This window comes from Malaclemys terrapin, chromosome 5 (genome assembly GCF_027887155.1).
Source record: "Malaclemys terrapin pileata isolate rMalTer1 chromosome 5, rMalTer1.hap1, whole genome shotgun sequence".
NCBI classification, from domain to species: domain Eukaryota; kingdom Metazoa; phylum Chordata; order Testudines; family Emydidae; genus Malaclemys; species Malaclemys terrapin.
Window position 1 is genome coordinate 82,793,288 of NC_071509.1, and position 12,437 is coordinate 82,805,724.

A 12,437-nucleotide genomic window follows, 5' to 3' on the forward strand; every position below is an offset into this window, starting at 1 on the left:
CCGGGGGGGGGAGGCTATTTATAGTGAATTGGAGACATCTTCCTTGGTCTTTTGGGCTGTTGATGTCAATGTGTGGACAAGAGCTTTGTTTGGTATGATGGAATTTATGTGGTAAAAGCTTTATTTTGCACCATACAAGTATGTAGTCTATGTCACAGTCTGCGCTGTTGAAAACTGGAAGTATGGAGAATCTCTTATAGGTGCTTTTTATCCAGTTGGTGCCACTGTCCAGACATGGGATGTTTCCATGAGCACCTTAGAAGCAGCTGTTGGTAATCCACAGTCCTTGTTGGGTGCAGAGCTCTATTAGTCTTTGCCCATTGTCATTCACTTTTCTCACTTCATGGTGGCTAATGCTTAGCAGCCACATCTCGTGATCTTGGCTGACTCTAGCATTGGAGTCCCCCAGGAGACAGAGTAACTGTCCAAATGTTAGTTTACATATGAGATTGTCAGGTTGCTGATAGAACAAGTTCTTCTCTTCAGAGAAGGAGGAAAGTGTTAGGCTCCATGTACTGATGATGTTGGCAAAACTACCTGTGATAGATATTCTTAGTAATATAGAATCATAGAAACGTAGGACTGGAAGGGACCTCAGCTGCCTGCACTGAGGCAGGACTAAGTATTATCTAGACCATCCCTGACAGGTGTTCCTCTAACTTGCTCTTAAAAACCTCCAGTGATGGAGATTTCACAACCTCCATAGGTAATTTGTTCCAGTGCTTAACTACCCTGGCAATTACAAAGCGTTTCCTAACATCTAACCTAAATCTCCCTTTCTGCAATTTAAGCCCATTATGTCTTATCCTATCCTCAGTGAATAAGGAGAACAATTTATCACCCTCATCTTTATAACAATCTTTTGCATACTTGAATACTATTATCATGTCCCTCCCCCCTCATTCTTCTCTTCTCGAGACTAAACAAACTTAAGTTTTTCAATCTTTCTTCATAGGTAATGTTTTATAGACTTTGAATCATTTTTGTTGCTCTCCTCTGGACTTTCTCCAATTTGTCCACATCTTTCCTGGTGTAATGCCCAGAACTGGACATAGTGTTCCAGTTAAGACCTTATCAGTGCTGAGTAGTGTAGAAGAATTACTTCTTGTGTCTTGATTACAACACTCCTGATAATACATCCCAGATTTATGTTCACTTTTTTGCAAAAATATTATATTGTTGACTCATATTTAGTTTGTGGTTTACTATAACACCCAGATTCTTTCTGCAGTACTCCTTCTCAGGCAGTCATTTCCCATTTTGTATTTGTGTAACTGATTATTTCTTTTTAAGTGGAGTACTTTGCATTTGTCCTTCTTGAACATTATCCTATTTATTTCAGACCAATTCTCTAGTTTGTCAAGATCATTTTGAATTCTAATTCTGTCCTCCAAACCCCTTGCAACCCTCCCAGCTTGGTATTGTTCACAAACTTTATCAGTGTACTTTCTATGCCATTATCCAAATCATTTATGAAGATATTGAATAGAACTGGACCCAGGACAGATTCCTGCAGGATGTAATTTGACGCGCCCTTCCAGCTTCACAGTGAGCCATTGATAACTACTGTTTTCCAACCAGTTGTGCACCCACTTATACTTTATACGTACATTCTGATGTTATAGTGGGACATTTGACCTTGGATGCTAATGAGTTTTTGACTGCATAACGCACTATGTTTTCATGGCAGTCTTGTTTTCTTCTTCCATGCCAGAAAAACATATAATGCTTCTTGTATAGAGACTCCGTGTCATCAGTCTGCTTCAGAGAGAGCAGCTATATTGATTTCAGAGTTCTCCAGCTCTCTGTCAATGATGGCAGCTTTCTAGGATCACTGACTTTCTGTAGATCATGACACAGCAGTGCACATTGTCCTCACATTCCAACAAGAAAGTTTGAAAAGGGTGACCATTATACCCATATCTTTTACATATACACCTAGGCAGAAAAAATGAGGGATAGGCTTGCCTTAAGACCAAATTCCCCCTCTAGGTGGTACTGACTTGGCCCAAAGGGTTGGATATCAAGACATTTGGAAGCCAGCACAGTTGCAGGACATGCCAATTGCTTGACATTATGTCCGCAGCAGATTTGGTTCAACCAAACCTTTGTTCAGCCAAGAACTAGCTGCCAGGCAGCTGTGCCAGATGGAGTAACTCATTGTGGATATTGTTTTTTATTCCAGTGAATATCTGGCAGGTTGTACTGGGTTATGTGGTACCAGTAGCAGGCCTTACATGCCTGACCTGACTTGAATGTTAAATAATAAATAATCATAATAAAGACTGAATTTTGCCAGAACTAGGCTTTAGGTTGGGGAAATGTTGAGAGAAATTCTCCATTTGGGGTGGGAAGAGGAAATTTTCTGTGTGACTGATGTACAGAAGCACTTTGAAGCTGCTTAGGATTTGAGAATGTTAAAATGAATCCCAGGAGAGAGAGATTAGCAGGCAAAGGTAAGTGAGGCAATCAAAGTTGCATGATAAATAAAGGTATCACGACACTAAAATTAACCACATGGCTATGACTTCCATATGTTGCGCATGGGCACACACACACATATGTACATGTTGTGAGAATAGCTTATATGGGAATACATTATATTTCAAAGCAGTTTCATCTTGAGATGCTGTAAAGAGAGAGAGAGAGAGAGAGAATATGCTAGTTGCTCTCAAAGACAGAGAGGCACAACTCATCCCAAGCTGTTCTAGGCTGATGGCTGCTACATCGCACACTTTACTACTGAGGCCACTAGCCTACAAACAGACCCAGGAAATCGTCTGACTCTTAAAGTGATACCATGAAATTCCAAAACAGACCTCAATATACCACATAGAAGAGAAGCTTATAACGTAGGTCCAGAATAGGAGGGAATAAGAAAATGGAGATAATGAAACTGCTCAGACATTTGAACTTATTTTTCATTCTGCTGATGAATGAATGTTGAGTGACTAGCTTTGTTGCCAGGCTTATTTTTTTCAGTGATTTTTAAAAGATTTTTTGATTGAACTTTCCATAGGCCGGTGATATAATGTCACCCTAAAACCTTTCACCCAGATAAGGCCATGCCAGCTTCCTCAAAAGTGGTCGCATTCTCTGGATTGTTTATCTACATGGGGGAGTGTCACAGATTTACAGTCTCTGTGGTTTGCAAAACACAAAAAATTTTTAATTGCTGATTTAAGCACAGTTTTTCCAAACTGATGCTTGCTAAAGGTGACCTGATTCAAACGTGATTGGACCAAGTTGCCTGTCTCCATTGTAGGCCTTGCACCTGATCTGTCTGAAGACCTTGGAGGGAAGTGCTATGAAGTGGAGTAAGTGAAGTTCACAAACCATAAGAATCAAAGATAAGGTTGAGAAGCCTCACCTTTTATCAGCAATCCACCTAAGGGAAGACTGATGTTCCAGAATCTCCAAGATCTTGCAACCTTGAGGAGAGGAAGCCTTTGACCAGTCCCCCTGCACCAGATAAAGGTCTGCTAGTGAGAAGTGGTTAGCCAGCAGAACATTGCCATCTGTCTCCTTGTTTGCGGTTCCGGCTTCTACTCTGTGAAACCCAAGAGAATGAGAGAGCTGAAGAGTCTGTGAGCCCCTGTTATCTTAAGTATTTTATTTTTTCTTTTTCCATTTTTTATTAGCTGGAAGATGTCCCAGTCCTTTTTATATTCTTTAATTTTGGGTATGAAAGGTAAAGCGTGGGTGCGAGCAAATGTGTGTGTATGAGCACCCATAAAGTCCACACAGGGAAGGCTACAGCCCCAGATATTGTCTATTCAGTAGAGTGTGTCCTGTGTTCTATATTTAAAAGTCTTGAGAGATTTGAGATTGTCATCTGAAGTTTCTGGTAAATAAGAATTGTCAAACTTCTGCTTATCAAGACTGTTCTGTAGAAGTCTGTATTTTAATATCGCTGTTTGAGAAAAGTAGAAGGAGTGGTCAACCACCGGAAAGAAACTGAAATCTAAGAAGGAAAGATTTATAAGGGTCTCTAAGGCTATGGTTCAGACATTAGATAATAGTTTGGTTTTAGTATTAACAATTCAATTCAGGTTATAGATATGATTGACTTTAGTAAGATTCAAACATTGGGATTTATATTTAAATGGACAGCCACCTTTTGGACTTCATGGAATTTATAAGGAATGACTCTTTTTGGCATAAATTTGATGATTTAATGCATTTGATTTAATTCTAATTTAATACTGAGACTGATTTGTTTATTTGACCTCGATGTGATATTAATTTTATAGTTGCTTTATTTTGAGTTTAGTTTAGTAACTTAGCTTTGGTGGTATGTTTTCTTAATTTTATGTTTTGTTTGTTTATGTGTTTTAATGAAATTTATAAAAAGATACTGGGTTGCATTTCTTTCAACAAGCCACCTGGGTCCAGAACCATTAAGGACCTAAGAGGATAACAGTCAACCTGAAAGCCTGATCAGCTCCCTCTAATTAGTCTTTGGTTCTCAAAATATATTTCTAGATCTCACATACACACAGTGTGTATACTAGACAATTCAAGGGCAGAGTAACTTTCTTTCTTTAAAATTCAGTGCTCTTGAAATCTGCAGACTGACCTTTGGAAATTAAAGTCCTCTGTTTATCCACAGAATAGGTACAACACTAGGCCACCTCTACAGATGAGAGAGAAGCATAATCATCCTGGCCACTTAATCTTTGCCCCTCTGTAAGACTGCTAACCATGGTGGTACCAGCTAGCAGCAATCATATTGATATTTTTTGTGATGTGATGGCATCCATCCATTAATTTGGAACACCAGTTCATTTGAGACAGGATACCAAAAGCAAGAAATAATATCATCTGTATGTAATTTCTATGGCTTCAGATTTAGAACTACTGAAATTCTCTTTTCTTGGAGATTTGGGAACAAGTCCTGGTCCCATTGAAGTCAATGGAAGTATTGTCATTATTGACATGAATGGGAGCAAGGTTGGGCCATAAAGTGAGGAATCAAAGAACTGGAAGGGACCTTGAGAGGTCATCTAGTCCAGTCCCCTGCACTCAAGTCAGGACTAAGTATTATCTAGACCATCCCTGACAGATGTTTGTCCAACCTGCTCTTAAAAATCCCCAATGATGGAGATTCCACAATATAGAAAACAATATAGCTTAGAGCGCTGGATGCATAAAGCTCTTTTTTTTTTTTTTTTGGCAATTTTAAAAAAAATCTTCAAACCTTGAGATTAGCAATAAAGCCAGAACAATCAGAAAGTCAGATTAAAAAACACAGAAGCAAATGGAAAGAAAGGAAACATGATCTACCAAGACAGTGGGATACCGCATCTAGCCTGGCCCAGGATTAAGACTCCTCAGAAGAGGAGGCAAATCATTGTTTGTATGATGCCCTCTGCTACAGAACACCTTGCCATAGTAAATTACAGTGAGCATGTTCAGGTTGAATGTAAAGTCTTCCCCTATAGCTGGAGTGGCAGCAGCCCACAGGACCAACCCATAATCATGAACAAGTAAAAGGCAAGAAGAGAACAAGGATGATCTTGTGGTTAGGGCACTAGACTGGGCCTCAGGAGATCTGGGATCTGTTTCCAGCTCTGCCATAGTCTTTTCATATGACTTTGGGCAAGACGTTTAATTTCTTGGAATCAAATTTTGTTTGCAAATTAAATCAATGGCACAATTCTTTCCCCGGTACAGCTCTTGTTGCAGCTCAGGTGATAGCTAGGGGATTCTTCATGATGGCTCCTCCACCGCCTTGTTCTCTTCCTTTGTCCCTCTGGGTTTCTACCCCGCACTGGAAAAGCACCAGGTTAAAGATGGATTCCAGGTCAGGTGACATGATCACATGTCACTGCAAGACTTCATTACCCACTTGCCAGCACACACATATACAGGAAGACTAACAGGTAAACACAGCCATCTGCAGACAATGGTCCTGGTTAATGGGAGTCATCAAGATTCCAAACCACTATTAATGGCCCACACTTTGCATAATTACAATAGGCCCTCAGAGTTATATTTCATATTTCTAGTTTTAGATACAAGAGTGGTACATTTATACAAATAGGATGATCACACTCAGATTATAAGCTTTGTAATGATACCTTACAAGAGACCTTTTGCATGAAGCATATTCCAGTTACATTCTATTCACTTCTTATGTTTTTATAAAACCATATAGACTGCACAACGTCACAAATACCTCTTACTATGTGTTTGTACAGCACCCATTATAATGGGGCCTCAATCTAGGCTCTGGCCTCTAGCTGCAGACATCATAAAAAGAAGAAATAATAAGGAAAAATAAACACTATACGGAGGAGGGAGAAAGGAAGGTACTTTAAATCATTAATATAATAGGAACTGGGATGGGAGGCGGAAATGTAAGATGATAGCCCTTTCAAGCATGCGCTGTGCTAACTTTAATTGTTGTCCAGCACTTAGATTAGACAGCTATAATGGGAGTACTAATCACAAACAGGAATACTGCATTAGGCAGAAATCCACACCATGGCAGGAACTGCAGCCAAATATAGATATACCACAGATAAATGAAAAAGATCACAACTGACAAAAACATTAAAGTGCAAATAAATGTAGATTTTATAAAAATTTATGTCCTACTCTTTTCATGTATCATTAAACAGACTGTGGAAAAATCATAAAGTGTAATGTGACATTAAATATAAATTACTTGAAATAAAACAATGATAGTCTGACAGTAATAAACGAAACTAGTACAATTTGTTTAAAGGTAGCAAATAAAGGGAAATTGTTGTGATGTGAATAACCACACTGGAGACAATAAAAATCTTATTTTGTGCCATTTGAAAATGATCAAAGTTCTTCTGAGCCTATGCAGCTCCTGAGCACAGAAATGCTTCTGTTATGTTGAAAACCAATCAAACTAGTCCTAAGGATTCAATCCCAAAAGCTTGTTTTCCTAGAGAAGATCAGGAATGCCAAAGTAATCTGAACAGCAGTAAAGTACACTGAAAATCAATAGCTGCTCTCACTGGCTGTAGCAAAAAATTACATTATGTGCACAAGCGCCACCAAGAGGTTCTTCCTTTGTATTTCATTCATCGCTTTTTTCCATTTCCAAAGCACATTGGTACTAACTGGGGGCACTGTTTAGCACTCCACACCCAAATACCACTACAGTATTCAATTAACAGCACTGTAAACATACAATAAAAACTAGAAATTAGAATATTTTCATTTAAAGCAAAAAAATATGTCAATGTGACTTTTAATTTTGCACAACTGGACTATAAAATATTGTGACACACACACACACACACACACACACTCATTGTCCAGCTTTAACCTTGGTTAAATTCCCCTCTTATCAGCCACCAAAGCCCAGCCAGCAATAATCTTACAATTAGAAAACAAAATTCTGCCTTCAGTTAGAAATTGTGCAATCCCCTTTTCTTCAATGGGCTAGAGATTTTTTTCAGAAGCTATACTATAAACAAAGCATGAGTGTGAGTTTCACATTTTAATACATGCAACACTCTTCCATCGATGTTCCTGTCAGTGCTAGATGTAATTTTTAATAGTAAAGGAGCATTTTCTGTCATCAGGAGAGGGCCATTTTTAAAGCCTATCAGCCTCAACATAGCCACATTATAGGTTGTATTCAATGAACTTGTTAAATGTGCTTTAACATCTGGAAAGTTACCACTTTTTTAACCTTGTGCAATGGCAGCTGACCAACCTGTATTTTTCTTTCTATTTGGGTTGCTAATCTGGAGACATAGGTGGTTCTTGAAAAGCCTACCTCACTTTTCCCAGATTCTATCAGTCCAACATTTACCAGAGGGTTAGGAACATTGGACCTAATTTTCATCTCATTTATGAGAGTAGAAATCATTCCACTGTAGTCAATGGAGTTACAGTGTTTAAGGGATCTCAGAATCAGTCCCATTATGTTTTTCTTTTGACTAGCACAACTTTCCATTTCTGTGGTTTTCTTATTATTTGGTGGGATTCGCATTTATTAGGTATGGCTGCGTTTCGACGAGTGCTATTGTTCATGCAGATTGATCTGTCTTCTGCAGTATTTTTCTCTTGACGGAAGGATACTTTCCCTCTTCAAGCACTATGGCTCTCTCAATCCTTAAAAAAAAACCACATTGAATAAGCCAATAAAATAGTTTAAAAGATGTATGCCTTCCTTTGCATACATTACATATTCCAGAGTTTGGCAGGATTAAAGAAAAAAACGTGCATAATTTAAATACATTTCTTTCAGAATTTAAAATTTTAAATCAGAATTCAAACTAAGGTAATGAAAGTGAAGCAAACTAAATTTCAGACCCCATAATTACATTTTAGTGAGATGACTCAATTCTGCAGATGAGTAGAGCAAAGTATTATTTATTTTTCCCCACTGCAACATAACATTAAAATCCAGCAAAGTATCCAAAAGGGTCCATTGCCTTTATGGCCATTAAATCAAAAAGACGACAATCAAGTAAGCATAATTTTCACTGAAGCAGAGCTTAGTGCCCATAAGATTCATCAAGGCATTGCTGCTTACCTACACACAGTATCTCTTGTAGCCATTGGTATTGCAGTTTTGACTAGCTTTTGTTTAGATTTGAGACTATATCATTTATTTTTTAAGTGAACCATCAAATTTAAATCTATTTGGTTTCAAAAATGATTTAGACAGAGTTTGAAGAACTACACCTGCCAATAGGCGGGTTTCCTAATTTTACAAAGGCTTTTCTCTTGCCTGTTGCTGTTTGAAAGAGCCACACAAACAAAAAGGCAAACTGACTGATTGACTATATGAGGGAATATATTATTTGGTTGGTCTTGCTTGAGCAGGGGGTTGGACTAGATGACCTCCTGAGGTCCCTTCCAACCCTAATATTCTATGATTCTGTGAATAATGGAACAGACTATACTACAAGCACAGTAAAATGAACAAAGTAGGTTTGGCAAGATGGTTGATTGGTTGGTCAAATAATCTCAATTGATCCTATTACTTGACCATATATTGACAAATATTCCAGCAAGAACGTCCTGACATAGGTGGTGGGCTGTCTTTCTGATTGCATTATGCAGACCCAGATTAAAGAACGATGGGACCCTGTGCACTAAGGAAATTGGGGCTCCCCACCTTCCTCAAAGCGCCTCCACCCCATACATACCCCACTCCAGAATGCCTCTCTATCCCCACCCTACACACAGACACCGGAATGCCCCGCCCGCCCATATATATCCCTACAACTCTCTACCAGACACATTTATCCGGACAGCTGCCACACATGTCCCAGCGGCCCTGACATCCATCCTGCTCACCACAGCACCCAACACATCAACCCCACTGGCCAAACCCCCCAGCAACCCTCACTCACACGCAATTCCTCACCCCACAGCAACTCAAACTCTCAGTACCTTACCCATTGCCCCTGGAGCCTTCCTGGCCACTTACTGGCACTCTCCTGCCCCCCGGTTCAGTGCTCCACTCCCATCCTGGGCTAGGGCAGTTCCTCCCAATCCCGGCCATCCAGATCTGGTCTCTCCCATTGCCTGTCCCACACTCACCCACCCCTGCACTGCTCAGATTTGGCCTGGCCACCCTTCCATCTGGACGGGTAGGTGACCAGGACTAATTTGAGTGAGTAGTGTTGTGATCTGACAAACAGCGTCACAGTGCCACTCGGTTTTGGTTTTCTTTTGTTTTCCAAAGGTCAACCCTCCTATCCCCGTGATAGGAGCCTTGTGCAAGTGCACTGTTGCATATTGGTTAATCTGGGCATGGCATTATTCTTTCAATATTCAGAAATTCATTTCATTGTTTCACATTTTTGAGTTAAAATAACTCAGTTAAGTAACTGGCTTTTTGTAATTAGGCATAAGTATCTATCTAAAGCTAACCCTACTGGAGACCATAAAGCAGTGGTTCCCAAACTATGGGTTGCGACCCCAAGTGGGGTCATGCCATCAGCAGATGGGGTCACAGCAATCCCTAGTGTGAAGGATGCCATTTTTGTTCTACACAGCGTAACCTCATAACCTTGCTCTTCAAAAATGGCATCTTCCATGCTGTCTGGGTCCTGGGAGGAAATGATCAATTAAAATAGGGTCATGTGGGGGAAAAAATTGGGAAATGCTGCCATGGAGTCCTACTGTTCTTTGTTACTGTAGTTACTATTCTAATAAACTAGTGCTTTAAAATATTTGGCCAGTCAAATGCCCAATCCTGGCACAAAGTTAAAAAAACCTAGCAATTTTTTTTTTCTTTACTCTCTTTTAATTATTTTAATTTTTGGTGCTACTTGTAACAATAATAGGGACAGCGTTCGCCAACAGAAGGGTGGGTTTTAAGTTGATGGTGTTCCTTTAATATATTTGAGAATGTCCTAATTGCTTGAACCACTCTTCCTTCTTTTTGCCTTATGCTTCTAACTGATTCAGTCTCTTCAGACAGACTTTTCATTTTCCCTCTTGTTACATGTTGATCGGTTCTCTTCCATTTCTTTGACCCCCATGTTAGGGACCAGGTTACTGGATAGCTCCTTACATCAAGGCACTGAGACTCTATATTGAGGTACCACCCATAAATGTGAGTTTTATTGACCCTGGTTACATTATGCACATATCCTTAGCCTTCAATACCCAGCCCAACTAGCTGGACCCAGCCCAGGGCATATGCACTGGAAAAAGAGACCAAGCCTCTTGACCCCACTGAGAAAAGAGAACACGCATCTAGCTGCTTCAGAGACTATTTCAGTCAAATGAAAAACATTGAAAGACCTGCTTTTTATAATCAGAAATTAACAATTTTACAATGATGCCCTAACAAAAAAATAGAGTTTGATGTACTGTGGCCATTTAAAGAATAATTTAGTGTTAAGAGGAGAAATACATATTTTTCCCAGCAGCGCTGACTAAAGAATATCTCCCTAAAATACACAACAGTCATCTAGGCATTGAAAAAATGTAAGCAAAAGACAGAGCATATTTTGTTCTGGCGTGATATGGCTGCTCAGATAAAAGACATTATAGCTCCTTGTGATCACTTTTGAAAAGCATAAACAAACAGACCCAAGGCAGGATTATGAATTCCTAGAGAGACCATGGCAAAGGCTAGGAGAGGATTTATTTAATTTGACAATAAAACCTATTTCTCAAGCCCTGAGAATAGCTATGTAACAGGTGTTACACACATACAGTGGCAAAGTGCAATAGAAAGCTGACTAATTAATATACAAATTCAGATGGTATTTTAAAGCAAAATCTCAGATCAGGTCAGGTCGTCAGATCAACTGCTAATAGCCCACAGTGAATTATGGGTGGGATTTTTAAAAGTGCTCAGCCTTGGCCTCACGCTGCTCCCATGTAAATCAATGTGAATTTCAGTGAGAACAGACTTAGGCCAACACTGAGTGCATTTGAAAATCCCACCCTATATTTCACAATGAGCAAGATCCTTCATTGAGGGGAGGAACAATGGAAAAGACTCATTTCCCCTGAGCTTTTGAATCTTCAGAGAGACTCCTGAGCATAAGGAGCCTTTTACTAAACCGTCTCCATGCATAACTGAACTGAAAGAAACACTAGGAGTCATTGTTTTTTATTATTTAATATAGAGTGGTGCCTAGATTTCTCAGTCAAGTTTGGAGCCCCTTTGGGGTAGGCCTTGTACAAACAATAGTGGGAGACTGTCACTGTGCCTATGAATTTAAAGATGATTCACCAAGTGAGATGAACAAACGAGAGGAGGGGACAATGGTGGGAAATTCATACAGTTATTGAGGTAGCTCCTGAACAACTTGATGGTTCCTGAAGAATGACAATAAAAATAGTAGGACTGGGCATACAATAGCTATGAATATTTCCTATACAAACTACAGAAGACCCGTCAAACAAACAAAAAAAACCACACTGATAGGCAGTGAGGATGAGTAGTGTTATGACTTCCTCACTCTTTATGTCACCATGTATTAAGTGTGTTCAAGGCAGTAAATTTGTATTAGTAAAAATGTGCAAAAAGTAAATGAATATAGTTGATATTATTCAGTATATTTCAGAAATATTACAGTATATTTCAGCAAACTGCTACCCATTTTTTGCCTGTTAGTCCACATAATGCACACACTATTATAGCCTTCAGTCCTCTTTTCCTTGTTCATTCCTCAACCCACAGATGTTTTTTCAATCCCTAAAAAAGTTAGTGGTGCTGTTTCTTTGACAATCTGAGATTATATAAAATTTGGGTATGGGGGAATAGGGAGAGAAATGGTTTTATAGAGATTGATAGTACACAGACCCACTATAATAGTCACTGTGTTCTATTGCTGCCTCTTAAACTGGACCTCTGTACCCGGAGATCAATTTTTCAGTCCCTTTATTCTCGCTCTCCACTCTCAAGTCTTAAAGTGATTTAAACACTTTACTGTCTTAAGGATTTAAGACATTTTAACAGCATACATTGC